The sequence below is a fragment of the Haemaphysalis longicornis genome, unplaced genomic scaffold, assembly GCF_048455015.1.
Source record: "Haemaphysalis longicornis isolate Haplotype H1 unplaced genomic scaffold, Haemaphysalis longicornis Haplotype H1 scaffold_1, whole genome shotgun sequence".
NCBI classification, from domain to species: domain Eukaryota; kingdom Metazoa; phylum Arthropoda; class Arachnida; order Ixodida; family Ixodidae; genus Haemaphysalis; species Haemaphysalis longicornis.
This window is the reverse complement of record NW_027526203.1, coordinates 457650952-457665009: the sequence shown is the minus strand read 5'-3', so window position 1 is coordinate 457665009 and position 14058 is coordinate 457650952. Positions and strand designations below refer to the sequence as shown.

Genomic DNA, 14058 nt, shown 5'->3' with positions numbered 1-14058 from the left:
AGATGAGTGGAGCAAGATTCGCAACGGACCCTTGAGAATGCGAGCAGAATTGAAGCGCTTCGGTGTGTGCAGCCAACCGAGGCCACAGGGCAGCCCCTTGAATCTCGGGGGTGGGGGGGGGAAGCGGGTTTTGCAGTTATACGTGTCTAAGGTGAGCTACGAAATAACTTAATTAGACTACCTATATAGAGGGATCTGCAACGTGCACCGAAATTTCGGCCGTACTCGCAGGCATTTGTTTTTTGTATTTAGTCTCCATCAGCAAACAGAGCCGACTGGAACCGAACTGAGCACCTCGAGCATGCTCAGCAGCGCAGCGCCACTGGGCCACCACGACGGGGATAGAAAAAGTTGAAAGGATTGCAGGATCGTGTGCGTAAGGGGTGGCACTACGTAGCAGAGGATAGTTGATGTGGAGCTCAGTCCTAGGGGATCTCCATGTACGTAATTTCCTAACTTCTATTCCAAAGTTAACGAAAACCATGTATCTGATCCGGGGTTTATTTGTACCTTTTGGAAGCGGGAAGATTGCTATTGCTGTTATTACTATTATTAGCAGCTAACGGCTGTGGCGGTGGGGCTGGTGCCCATAGTTATATCTATTTTATTCAAAAAGTCGCAAAGGCCACATACGCGAACGACGAAAAACAACCGCGGAAGTACACGTACAGAAAGACATTCAAAAATAAAAAATAAAGTGTACGTCGTTCCTTTGGAAGCAGAGGAGGCGGAAGGCATAGTTTTGACTCTAGTGAAAGAATGTATAGCGCGGCACCTAGTATGCACCAGTGGAGTGGAGGAACTGTACGAACGGACATTCGGAATGTCAAATTTACGCTGGAGCCGGGCATAGATCAAATTCTGTATTGGCACGACCTTCCTTCTCAGCAAATTTATAAGACAAAAGCATCTTCCGCAGCGAACACTGTAATTAACGGTCGTCAATGGCCTTTGCCTCTATCTGTTGCATGCACGTATGGCGAATATATCGAGCAGGATAGAATTGTGGTAGAGCAACTTCTTGACGTACGTACGGACATAGGCGTGCGCACAGGGGGGGGCAGGGGGGGCGGCCGCCCCCCCTAATCATCTGAAGGGGGCGCCAAATTTGCCCCATGCCTTGCCGATGTAACACATGAAAGTAAAATTTCTGCTCAGAAATATTTTGTGTGTGTTGCAATTCCATCACATTGAAATAAACATTTTATAACCATCCCTCTTTGCACTGCGTTCGCACCGCAAGGCCTTCAGTGAGAAGAGATCGGGAGTTGCTCTGGGGGGGGGGGGGGGGGGGGGGGGGAGGGGGCGCAGCGGGAGGACTTTGCCCCCCCAAATTGAGAACTCTGCGCACGCCTATGCGTACGGATAAACTTTTGCTGGAAGCAGGCATACGTCACATTACGTGATAAAAAAAGAGAAAGGTAGACAGAGGCGACAAAAGAACATGGTGTGGAGCCGGCCGTAGGAAAGAAAGCACCAAAACTGCGGCGGCCCGCGGGCCGCCGAACAAGTATATATTATATACATATTACCGTGTTTACATATTACAGTGTGTACATATTACCGTGTTTTCTCTTTATATTCCTCTTTTAAGAAAAGAAAGAAAGGTATGTACGTCTCCACAGGCGTTTTCCTGCCTTTTCCTGGGACAGTTTGTTGATGGGATCTTCAACATTGACCCTTCAACAAATCTCAATCCGGCTGCTCTCTGTGTCCATCAGCTGGACCAGCTCTGTCGCTTTATGCGGTGTGTGGTTTTCGGCGAGTGGAACGTCTTCACCTCAGACTAAAGAACTGTGAGCTGACTTCAGGATTATGCACATTATGCAACAAACAGCCTTTTAGAAGCATTCATTATTGATATAGATAACCTGTCTCAGTCGGGAAATCAGCTGGCCGCTTAAACTTTTTCGAAACAAACGATGAAGCCTGCCATTTTTTTCCAGGCCTCAGGGGGCAATTTAAGCTCAGGGTGCCCGGTTCATTGAACCCTTTGAATCATGTATAATCCGCACCTGGGTGTGGGTAAAAGCGCAGATGCCCTTACAGGTGTCACTTCTGAAGCTTCCATGAGAACAACTAGCTGGTGTGGCATAGTCGGTAAGGCATGGGCTTTGCTACCGAGGGAACGCAGGTTCGACGCTGACCCTGGTAACGTTTTTTTTTTCTTTTCACTAGGTCAGAGTCGCCTCCATTAATCCCCCCCTCCCCCCCTCCACCTCGCTCAACTCTCCCTCAGCACCTGCGACGCCCGACGATTATGGCGCAGAGAGAGAGAGAGAGAGAAACACTTTATTGAGCGTTCTGTGGTCTAAGGGTCTCAAGACCCAAACATATTTCAACACCCTTATCCTCAGGCACCATAACAGTGATCATATATCTCGCACTACGTATACCATTACAATTGCCCGAACCTCTATGGCCCGAACTACCATGTATACTCGCAATACGACGTACCATCTCGTACGGGATGCGCCGACAATCCTCCCACTCTTGAAGCAGTGAGAGTGCCGGCTGACCAGCTTACAACTAAACAAATGCTGGTCTCCCGGGCTCCACCCACCTTATTTTTATCGGCTCAAATAAATGTTTCTAGAAGAACGACTAGCCCACAAGAGGCTTTACACAGATGTTAAATGCATTTTGGGAGGCGTCACATGCTTGTCACAATAGCGCATGTCCCAAACAGTCCCAACATAGCCAGTCGAACTGCTGGTGCAGAAGAGGGAGGTGGGGACGTAAGCATGCGCCAGTCTGACGGAACAGTCGCGTGCGATTTGAAGGTAATCGCGCGAGCTTCGACGACAACGATGATGATGATGATATTTTGGCTGTACCCTTTGAATCGGGTGGGTGTGCCGCGCACACGCTAGACCGATAGAGATGATAACGCCCCCGGGCGGCAGTTTTCGGCGCGCCTGGGGCGTAGTCTATTCATTCTCCTCTCCCTCGCTCGCTGTTCCTTCGAGCAGTCATCAATCCCGCTGCTAGTAAACCACCCTTTCCGATTTGTGGCGATTGCGTGTTGTTGTAATCACTTGTGCGTTTTCTTGGTTATCGTGAACAGCGATAGCAGCCATTGTTATAAATACCCAGTATTTGCCGACAATTTGTTTGTGCGCACCTTTTTGAGAACAAGTGGGACGTCGTCGCTGCGTGCGCGATAAACAAAGAGGAAGGGGTTACTGGTTTTGCCGCAGTAGTGATGGCTGCTTGATTAAACAGTGACCGAGAGAGAGAAGAATGCGTAAACTAGGAACCAGGCGCAGTAAAACTAGCCGCGCAGGTCGGTATCGTAATGGTTGGTCGATGCTCGCGCGATTACCTTCAAATCGCACGCGACTGTACAGCGTAGCTTCACGCAGCAGCGTGACGTACTACCGGCCGCAAAAGTTTGCGGGATGTGCAGTGCGTGGCGGAGCGGCGCAAACAAAAATTACACTGCTGCGGCATCTGCGCCACCGACCGCCGGGTCGAGGCTCAAGAAACTTTCGCGCCAGGCGCGTTTTGTGCATGCCTGTCCTCACTTCGTTATCAGGCATCTCTGGTGACTCGCGCCCCCGCAACATTCTCGGCAGCCGCTGTGGCGCCGCGAAAGTTGCCCCCGCAGGTGCAGAAGGTGCAGGTGGGCTAAGGACATACGTTACTCGCAATCGCGGCCGCGCGCCTTTTGCGCGGGGATCGACTTTGTCTGAATATATGCTATCTACGAAGAGACGCGCCGCTCGAGCGTGAAAGTATAATCACAGCGGGGCTGTTACAGGCTAGGCACTGCAGAAAACTGCGTGCGTCGACAAGGTGTGTTGCGGCAAAGCCAGCTTTCTGGTGAGTGCTCTGTAGGTATTGAAAAACGTCATTCTGAAATTTGCCGCTTGGACGACTCTGTAATTACGGCGATCGACTTTATTGATTGATTATGAGGTTTAACGTGCCGGCGTTACACAGGCGATGAGGTGCACCGTAGTGGAGGGCTCCGGATTAATTTTCACCACCAAGGCATCTTTAACGTGCGCCGACATTTCGAACACACGGGCGTTTTTCGCTTTTCGCCTCCATCAGAAAAGCGGCCGCCGCGGCCGGGAATCGAACCCGCGTCCGTGGGCTCAGCAGCGACCGAGTTTAATTTACTTTTCGTTATTGGGAAGTGTACATGAAGTTGTAAATATTGCGTAATTTCCGTCTGCTGTTAATACTTGGGCTTGTGTGAGAACGAAAGGGATGGCCCCATATGTTTGTGTGCTAGAAACTACTCCGTTTAAGTTTCATTCAGGAAGTATGAAATCCAGGGTTGGACGAAAGCCCGTCTGGTCGTAAGAACGCATATCAGCGCGGGAGCCTAAACGTTTTTTTTGTTTGTTTTTGTTTTTATAAACATTCGTGGTCGGCGCCAGTCTTAATTGTTCTCAACTAGGAAGTGTGCACAATCGCAACTTACAAAGGTGTTTGTCAGTCGTGCACTTGTACTGTACCCCGCTCCGCTGGTCATCCTTCTTCACAGAATGAAAGGCCACTCAACCGTTCCGAGTTTCCTTTTAGTTATGCGGAGGCTAAGGAAAGTTGGCTTAAATGGTTTGAGTTTGGAATTTATTGCCATTTTGTCGTCCTAGCCGCCAATCTCAGAGTGACTTTTTTCAAGGTACTCACATGAGATTGAGAGCAGAGCGTTCACCAGAAAGTTGGCTTTGTCGCAACATACCTTGTCGACTCGCGCAGTTTTCTTAACATCATAGCCTATAACAGCTCTGCTGTAATTACTTTAATGCTCGACTGGCACACCACTTAGTAAATAGCACATGTATATTCTGACAAAGTTGATCTTCGCGCAAAAAACAGCCGCGAGATACGTGCTTTGTTGCACCATCAATGTGTTGCACCAATCGGGACCAGACCCGCGGCGATGATCGCGCGGCGCCACAGTGGCCGCCGCGAATATCGAAAGTACGTCACGGGTAGTGTCGCTAGGTAAGGTAGTCACGAGGAAGCCTGTGGCCAGAGATAGCTGATAACGACGCAAGGACAGGCTTGCACAAAACGCGCCTGGCGCGCAAGTTTCTTGAGCCTCGACCCGGCAGTCTGTGGAGGCAGATGGCGCAGCAATGTAGATTTGTGCCGCTCCGCCACGCACTTCACATCGTGCAAACTTTTGCGGCCGACAGTAAAATCATTTTAAGGCACGTTGTGGGGCTCAACATTCAGGTAGGTACGCAAAGTTAAGCCAGGACATAGACCAAACAATGTCAATTGGCCGTCTCTTAAGATAGTAGCGGTGAGAACGAAAATAGGGGAAAAATTGCGTGCTTCGCGACATCATAAACTAAACAGTATTGCCGACATCCTGTGAGACCTTTCCCGCTCATTTGACCTTTGATGACGTTTTCTCCAACAACGCCGAAATGTTTTCTACACGCGTATACTAACCGGTTTGTTAAAGGTCATCTGGCTATAGTACTAATGGCAAGAAACGTGTTGCAGCTTTCGGAGTAGGTGGGTGTGGGAGTTTTCACTTTAACCTTAACAGGCCACCTTCCTTTCGTTTAACTTCACTCCACCATATCTCAAGCTGAGTTTCTTGAAATAGTTGTAGCATCGAAAAGGTTACGTCACCAGTATATGTTGTTGTTTCTGACTCCCTATCGGTTTGTTCCGAAGAATTCAGTGCATATTTGTGACTTCTGCTTTATTGAGTCTCTTCACTTACGGGGCATCCGCCTTATCATGGGTTCCAGGAGCCAAAGGCTTACGGCTTAATGAAGCGCTGTTTCTTAGGCGGGATCATCGTTAGACGGCCCTCCGGTTGACCCCTGCCATTTTCAATCTCTTCTGGCGGGAGCAAGGTTCCACACGTATCAACGTCTTGCGGATACAGGACGCTGTGTCATCACCTTTTTTGAAGCCTGTGCTCGTTCAGCTCACGCTAGGAATTGATGTTTTTGTGAATCCCGTCAATACAAAGTTACCCCCCAGTATACGGACATCATTGTCGTTTCTGAATCTCTCCGCTCTTACACCCCCAGAAAATTCAGTGATTATTTGCACCTTCTTCTTTTTGTGCCTCCCCACACGTGATGTAGGGTTCCCCAGCTTAACTTTAAAGTGCACCATATCTGTTTGCTCCATGCGGTCGTTGGACGTTCTGCAGTGAATGTGAAACAATAGATTTTTTTCTTGTATTACAGCGGTTTTTTCTTGTTAAGAGAACGTACGTTACCTTGCCGTTCTTATTATTAAAGGCCTTACTATTTCAGTGCATGTCCTGCTTTCGTTCAGGGTCACGTCCCTGGGATAATGCCACGGTGGCGAGGTTTGCAGCCATTCACACGTATGCTTTCGAGTGGCCTGTTAGCTGCTTTTCGTGCCACACTTCTCTCCAAATAGGCCTAGAGCCTTCCCTTCCATTAAAAGTATTTCTCCTCCTCCTCCTCCTCTTCTTCTTTCTCCTCCTCCTCTCGTGCCAATTTTCATCATCATCGTCAGCAGCATATCCTGCTCAGGTCCACTGCAGGACGAAGGCCTCTCCCATTGACCTCCAACCGCTCCCGTCCTGCGCTGATCAAGTCCACAGTTTACCTCCGAAGTTCCGTATTTCATCCCTCCATCGTGTCATTTGCCTTCCTCTTCTAGACCCATCTCTTAGCATCCACTTTGTTCCTTCTCACTACATGGCCAGCCCAAGTCCATTTCTTTTTCTTTATTTGAACTGACATCGTCAACTCTAGTTTGTTTTTTGATCCAGGTAGCTCATTTCTTGTCCCGGAGTGTTATTCCTAACGTTTTTCGCTCCATGGCCCGTTGAGCCGACCTAAGTTTGCTTTCTAGTTGTTTAGTAAGGCGCCAAGTTTCAGCTCCGTATGTCATCACCGGCAGCCTACGCACTGGTTGTAGATTTTTCTTTTGAGTGACAGAGGTAGCTTACTCTTCATTATTTGGGAGTTTTTGCCGAGTGCTCCCCAACCTATACCTAATCTGCGCCGAATTTCTCTTCTCGTGGTTGGGGTCAGTACTAACGATCTGTCCGAGATAGTTATATAGATAGTTATATTCTTTTACTTCTTCTAGCGTTTCGTTTCCTAAGCTGAAGAGGACGTTTTTGGTGTGCTCATTTCTCATTACTTTATATTTATTGATATCTATTTTTAAATCCACGGCCGTGCTTTCTGATTGTAGTTCCTCAAGCATTGTTTGCATGTGTCCTGCAGTCTCATGTGCACTCAGCAAGACTATGTCGTCCGCAAACCTTAAATAGCTCAAATATTTATCGGTTATCCTTAATCCAATGTTTTCGCAGTCAAGCTTTCTAAATACTCCCTCCAGACATGCTGTGAATAGTTTTGGAGAGACCATACCTCCTTGTCTTACTCCCTTTCGGATCGGAAATTTGTCGCTTTACTTGTGGAGGGTTATACTGCCCGTGCATTCCTTATATATGTCTTCTAGAAGTATTATGTAGGTTTCCTCTCTTCCCTGATTTTTTAGTGCTTCTAAAACGTATGCAGTGAGTACGGAATCAAACACTTTCTTGTAATCTATAAATGCCATGTAAAGGGGTTTTGTGCTCTCTGCAGATTTTTCTATCACTTGGTTACGACATGGATGTGATCCATGGTTGAGTACCATAGACCCAGCCTGTTCTCTGGGTTGATGGGAATCCAGGCTGTCCCCAATACGGCTAACTATAACTTTGTTAAACAGCTTGTAAACAACTGAGAGTACGCTGATGGGTCTGTAATTCTTGAGGTCCTTGGGATCTCACTCCTTATGAATCAGAGTAATATTGATGTTTTTTCCAGGCTATGGACACTTTTTGAGTCTTCAAGCTTTCCGAAAATAGTACAGCAAGTTTTTCCAGTACAATGTCTCCTCCCTCCTTCAGAAGATCCACGGTTATGCCATCGCCACCTGCAGCTTTTCCTATTGTCATGCCTTTGAGAGCCTTTCGAACTTCCTCTTTAGTTACTATAGAGGGACATCGCAAGTTGAGCTTGTACTCTCAGTAGTTTCCCTTGGTCTATCGTCGCTGGCATACAGCCTGGTGTATAATCGTTCTGCTACCTTAATTTTCTCGTCCATGTTGTGCGTAATGTTACCCTGCTCGTCTCTGAGTGCGTACATTCTGTCTTTGCCGATTGCAAGCTTCCTCTTAGTTGCTTTCAAGCTGCCCCTATTTGCAGCGTTTCCTCGATCAATGCCATGTTATATGCATGAATGTCTTTTGTTTTATTTCTGTTAATCAGTTCTGACAGCTCGTATAATTGAATCCGATCCACCGCACTTGACACTTTCATATTCTGACGTTTGGCAATTAGTTCCTTCGATTTCTTAGTTTTCCAGTTTGTTCTCTACATGTTGCCTCTCACACAGCTGCTGCTGATTCACTGAGTGCCGATGTTAGATTGTCATTTAGCTTGTATACACTTACCTCGTTCTGCTCGTTAAAAAGCGAGAATTTGTTCTGAATAGTTATTTCGAACTCCTGCGATCTCCATGGCTCTGACTGATTCCATGCGGGGTTTCCTAGTTTGTATAAGTTTCGTTCTTTCTCTTCTGATATTCAGCCTTAGCCTGTATTTAACCATCCTGTGATCGCTGTTCCGAATCTTACTTAGGGCCGTATTCTGAGTCCCTCCTCCACTCCATTTGCTTCCTCCGGATTCCGCAATGCTAATGCATGGGCAAATCGATTGCAAGGATCCCCTCCACTGGAGGGTCGGGTAAAGGAAGCAAGGATTTATACACCCCCCCTAACACCCCCCCCCCACCCAGAAGGACTTCGACCCCCCCCCCCCAAAAAAAAAGATTCCACAACCACAAGCACCCTGCCTAGGGATTTATACAACACCCCCCCCCCCCAAACATCCAACCGACCCCCCCCCCCCCCCCCAAATCGAAATTCTGCATAAACCCCTGAAAGGAAGGACTCAGAATACCAGGGTTAGCACCTCTACGTCTTACACGATAACCGGGTTTCCACTTAAAATGAAGCCAATTTCGTTTTTGGTTGTACCATCGGGACTTTTACATGTCCGTTTCCTATTCTTTTGTTTGTAGTTCACTAACCTCAGGTTATTTCTCTCTGCAAATCTCAACAGTGTAACTCCTCGATTGTTGCTGTCAATTCCGAAGTTTTTCACTGATTTCTTCCATTTGCTTCTTACCGACCTTTGCGTTAAAGTCTCCTATCACAACCGTGAACTGCGTTGTTGCCTTCTTCACAACTGATCGAATCGACGTCCTCGTAGAAGCTATCTGCGGATTGGTCATCATAGCTGATTGTTGGCGCATATATAGGTCTGAACTATCTTTAACCTGCGTCACTTCCATAGCTTGATCACAACAGCCGTGACTCTCTCGCTAATGCTGAAAAGCTCCTCCACGTTAACTAGTATTTCTCGGTGGGTTAAAAACCCCACCCCGTGTTCTTTCTTCTCTTGCGATCCAGTGTAGCACAGGATGTGCCCGCTGGTGAGCTCCATGAAGCCTTCTCCTGTCCTTCTAACTTCGCTTAACGCTATCATATTCCACTTAATGTCCGATAGCTCCTCTAGTAGTACAGCTAAGCTTCCCTCGCTAGACAGAGTGCGTGCGTTGAACGTTGCCAGGGTCAAGATCCCATGGCGGCCCGTCCGGACCCAGAGGTTCTTAGCACCCTCTGCTGTGTCGCTGTTCTGACTGCCGCCGTGTACAGGTGCTTTACAGCTGCTGGGGACTGAGGGCCGAGAGTTGAGTTGGTTAGTCATGGGAGGTGGCGGCCAACTACTACACCAGGGTGGCCAGATCCTTCTCTGATGAGGGAGTACTGTTCGTGTCCCTAAGATCCTTCCTAGCTTGGTTGAACCTTGCTGGTAAAAAATCCAATTTTCATCGGCATGAAAATTGTATTTTTCCTATTTCTTCTAGCATTGCTCTGTATTTCTCTACCGATTCTTTTGTGTCATCAGGCGGTCTCAGTTTCTTCAGTTCAATGGACCTTTTTCCAGTACCGGTCCCTCTAGCGGCCGCCACGGCGAACTAAAAATGGCAGTAAGGCACACCCCCAAGAAAGTTCGGCTTTCGGAGAACTTGTGCACAAAATATCCTGGTCCTGCTGCCCCTCCCGCACTGACCCGTCACCCCCACCTTTCACATGAATGTCACAGTAGCAGGCGAACGTTCTCGTGACTAATCTGCCATGCTCGAAGCGCCCCCCCCCCTTTTTTTTTTCATTTTTGTAACCCCCTCACTGGCACCCATGTGCTGGAAGCGTGGTCAGTCTCAAGCGACTTCGCCCCTTTTCTTAGAAAGCCATTATTGTATGCAGGTACCATCCGACCACGAGGAGTTCAAAGAAAAAAAAAAGAAAACGTGCAGAATATAGCCGCTCGCTACGCAGAAAACCGAGGGGCGCGCTTGTTTATTTTGCCCGAGGCGCCTGCCAAGAATGGCGGACTGGCAGCCCGCGCATGCGCAGATCGCTACTGGAAAAAGGTCCATTGTTAGCGTCATGTAGGTATTAGTCCCTAAAATCTCCCGTTCCTGGGTCAGTCCGCCACATGTCTGTGTGATCAAATCAAGGAAAACAGCAACAACAACGCAGCGCGACACTCATTTCCCCAGCAGTATATACACAACCGGCACTATGAAATCTTCTTAAATACAAGAATACTTCCCACTGCACCTAAACCAACCTAATACACACCGAAGCACCGTCATATGCGAAAAAAATTGGGCCCATCTCCCCGCGAGGGGTACTCGAGTAAATGCGTCGCATAGGGGGTGGGTGTATTGCGTTAACGTTTAGTGTTTGTGGAGTTGGTGGTAGTGAATGCGTTGTATCAGCAGCTTCTTGACGTAGTTTGAATGAGCCAAGGATATAAGGCGCGTTCGTAGCCTCCCATTCTGTGTCGGCTTTGTGGCGCAGTGGGTAGAGCACCATGTACATTGCGTTCCGCCCGCAGGGTCGAGAGATCGAAACCAGGCGCCGGATAGTATTTTTTTTATATAGTGTAGGGGGAGGGGTGCGGACAACGACGGTGCGAACTACGACGGACGTCAACGCGGGTGATATCGTGAGTTACTGAAATGCTCTGCATTTAAAATGCGTACAATGGACCTCTCCCGGGGTACGTCACACCGCGGCCGTGACTTCACGGCTAGCGCACGTGCTAGGTGCGGCCGGGCGGTGCATGGTTGGCAAAACATTCGCACAGGCGCGCGCGCCGCGTAAGCAGTGAGAGTGGAGTGGAATAAACTTTATTATGTGCCTGCAAAACTCGCGTGCACGCACGCTAGTCGACCGGGCCTAGGTCACCGTCGGGGGGACGTCTTGGCTAGGTTTCTTCTACCCACATGCGGGGTGTCGGAAGCCTGCCTCGTTGTCGCCTCTTGGGCTTGCTGGACGGCCCAGAGTTGTTCTCCTTGGTCGTAGGATGTCAGCGCCGCTGCTAGTCGCGGCGGAAGGGTTCCGGACTTTGCTTCTTCGGGGTGTTCGTTGCAATTCCACAGCATTTGCGTTAGAGTAGCCGTCTCCCTTCGGCAGACCCCGCACTTGCTGTCTGGGTAGGCATCGGGGTATTGTCTGTGCAGAAGTAGCGGCGTTAGGAGGGTTCCGGTCTGCAGTTGTCTGAAGATGACGGCCTGGGCTCTGTCCAGCTTGTCGCTGGGTGGAGGGAGAGTCCTGCGAGCCAGGCGATACGCTTTGGTGATCTCTTGGTAGTTGACGAGTCTGTCCTTAGTGCTGAACCAGAGTTGTGTGGCCTCTTCGTTGCCAGCGCGGAGAGATAGAGCGCGCGCTGCGACGTGGGCCGACTCGTTTCTGTTTTCGTTTGTCTCTGAGACCTTGCCTTCGTGTGCTGGGAACCAAGTGATGTGTTTCCGGTTATGGAGGTCGGCTCGCTCCAGGATGCGGGCAGCTTTGGGTGAGATCTCCCCTTTGGCATAATTCCGTACTGCTTGGCGTGAGTCGCTGAGGTGAGGACTGTGATGCAGCCTTGGTCGGCAAGCGCGAGGGCTATGGCCACCTCCTCGGCCTCCTCGGACTTGACGCAAGTTATGCTTGCAGCGGATCTTGTAGTGCCTGCAGCGTCAACTACCGCCACGGCGTAGTGACTGCCGCCCACGTATTCTGCAGCGTCGACGAAGCGAGCGCCGGGGTCCTCGCTGAGTTTGTCCGTGAGGGCCTTGGCTCGGGCTTGGCGCCTGCCTTTGTTGTGTTCTGGGTGAACGTTCCTAGGTATTGGGTCTATGCGTAGGGCTTGGCGAACTTCGTTGCTGAGCGTGCTCTTGTTTCCTTGCTGTCAGTGGTATCTGATATGCAGTTTTTCGAGGATTTTGTGGCCTGTCTTTGTTGCTGATAGCCGTTCGAGTTGAGCCTCAACTCGAACGGCTATCAGCACAGAGTGTGGGACACTCTCTGTGCTTCTGCTATTTCTTCGAGCGTATTGTGGATTCCTAGTTGTAGCAGCAGATCGGTGTTCGTGGTATCCGGTAAGCCGAGGGCGATCTTGAGAGCCTTGCGTATCAGTATGTTGATCTTTTTCCTTTCACTTTGGTACCAGTGGTGATATGCAGCCACGTAGGTTACGTGACAGATCACAAACGCTTGAATTAGGCGGACTACATTGTCCTCCTTCATGCCTCCTCGTTTCGAGGTTACTCGTTCGAGTAGCCGGGTGGCGTTGGCTGTCTTGTATATGAGACGGTTGACCGAGTCCCCATTCCTCCCATGAGATTCGATTATCATTCCGAGGACTCTGATCTTAGGTACCGTGGGTATGATGGTATCATATTTGGTGCGTATCGTGATCTTATCCCGTTCCCTTTGTGGTTTAATCTTGTGTTTTCTTGCCGGTTGGTACAAGAGTAGTTCCGACTTCTTTGGTGAACATTTGAGGCCAGTGTCTTGGAGGTAATCTTCGATCTCGTTGACCGCTCCCTGGAGTACTGTCTCGATGTGTCCGTCGCTGCCTTTGCATACCCATAGGGTAATGTCGTCGGCGTAGATCGTATGCTCGACGTCGTCAAGCTTCTCGAGTCTCTCGGCCACTCCGATCATGACGAGATTGAAGAGCATTGGGGAGATTACAGACCCTTGCGGGGTGCCCTTGTGCCCCATGGTACGTTCGCCGACTCTTAAGTCTCCCGCCAAGAGTTCGGCGCTTCTGTCTGTTAGAAAGTCTCTAACGTAGTTGTAGCTGCGCTCTCCCAGGTTGAGTTTTGATATTTGTCTTAGGATTGCAGCGTGTTCGATTTGATCAAATGCGCTCTGTATGTCGAGACGTAATATGGCTTTGTTACCGCTGGTCTGGCCGTCTATTACTTGGTGTTTGAGCTGAAGCATGGCATCTTGGGTGCCAAGGTGTTGCCTGAATCCGATGATCGTGTGGGGGAAGGCTTCTATTCGTTCGAGGAACTTTTGCCACCGATTGAGGAGGACGTGCTCGAGAACTTTTCCAACGCAGGAGGTCAGCGATATAGGCCTGAGGTTTTCTGGGTCTGGGGGCTTGCCCGGCTTCGGGATTAGAATCATTTTGGCCTTCTTCCACTGTCGGGGGAGCTTGCCTGCTTTCCAGCATTCGTTGTAGTAATCTGTTAGGGCTTCTATTGACTGGTCATCGAGGTTCCTAAGCGTTCTGTTCGTTACCCGGTCAGGGCCGGGCGCCGATCTGCTGTTGAGGTCGTAGAGTGCCATTCTTACTTCCTCGATGCTTATGTCGCGGTCTAGGGCTTCATTAGTCTCACCAGTATAAGGGCCGTGTTGTTTCGCGGTCGACCGTGGCACGTACTTGTACAATAGATGCATTTTGACAGCCGTCTCGCCCTTGGTCATCGTCTCCTTGGGTATTAGTTTAGCCAGACGGTCACGCTGATGCGATTTCGTCTTCGTTTCGTCTAGTAGCTGTCTTAGGATGTTCCACGCTTTGCCGTTGTGCATTTGTCCGTTGATCGCGTTGCAAAGCTCGTGCCATTGCTGTTTGCAAAGCTCCCGGCAGTGCTCCTCCATGTTGCGATTTAGCTCCGCGATCTTTTTGCGAAGTTTGCGGTTGAGGCGTTGTTTTTTCCAACGCCCGAGTATAGAGTTCTTGG

The 14058-nt window shown here is 49.4% G+C and overlaps 1 protein-coding gene across 1 annotated transcript in view; it reads right to left on the bottom strand.

The window, feature by feature from the left end:
- The window catches only part of LOC144156098 (ADP-ribosylation factor-like protein 3), a 32221-nt gene that overhangs the window by 1411 nt on the left and 16752 nt on the right, over nucleotides 1-14058 (bottom strand). The gene's annotated exons all lie outside the window — the stretch shown is intronic.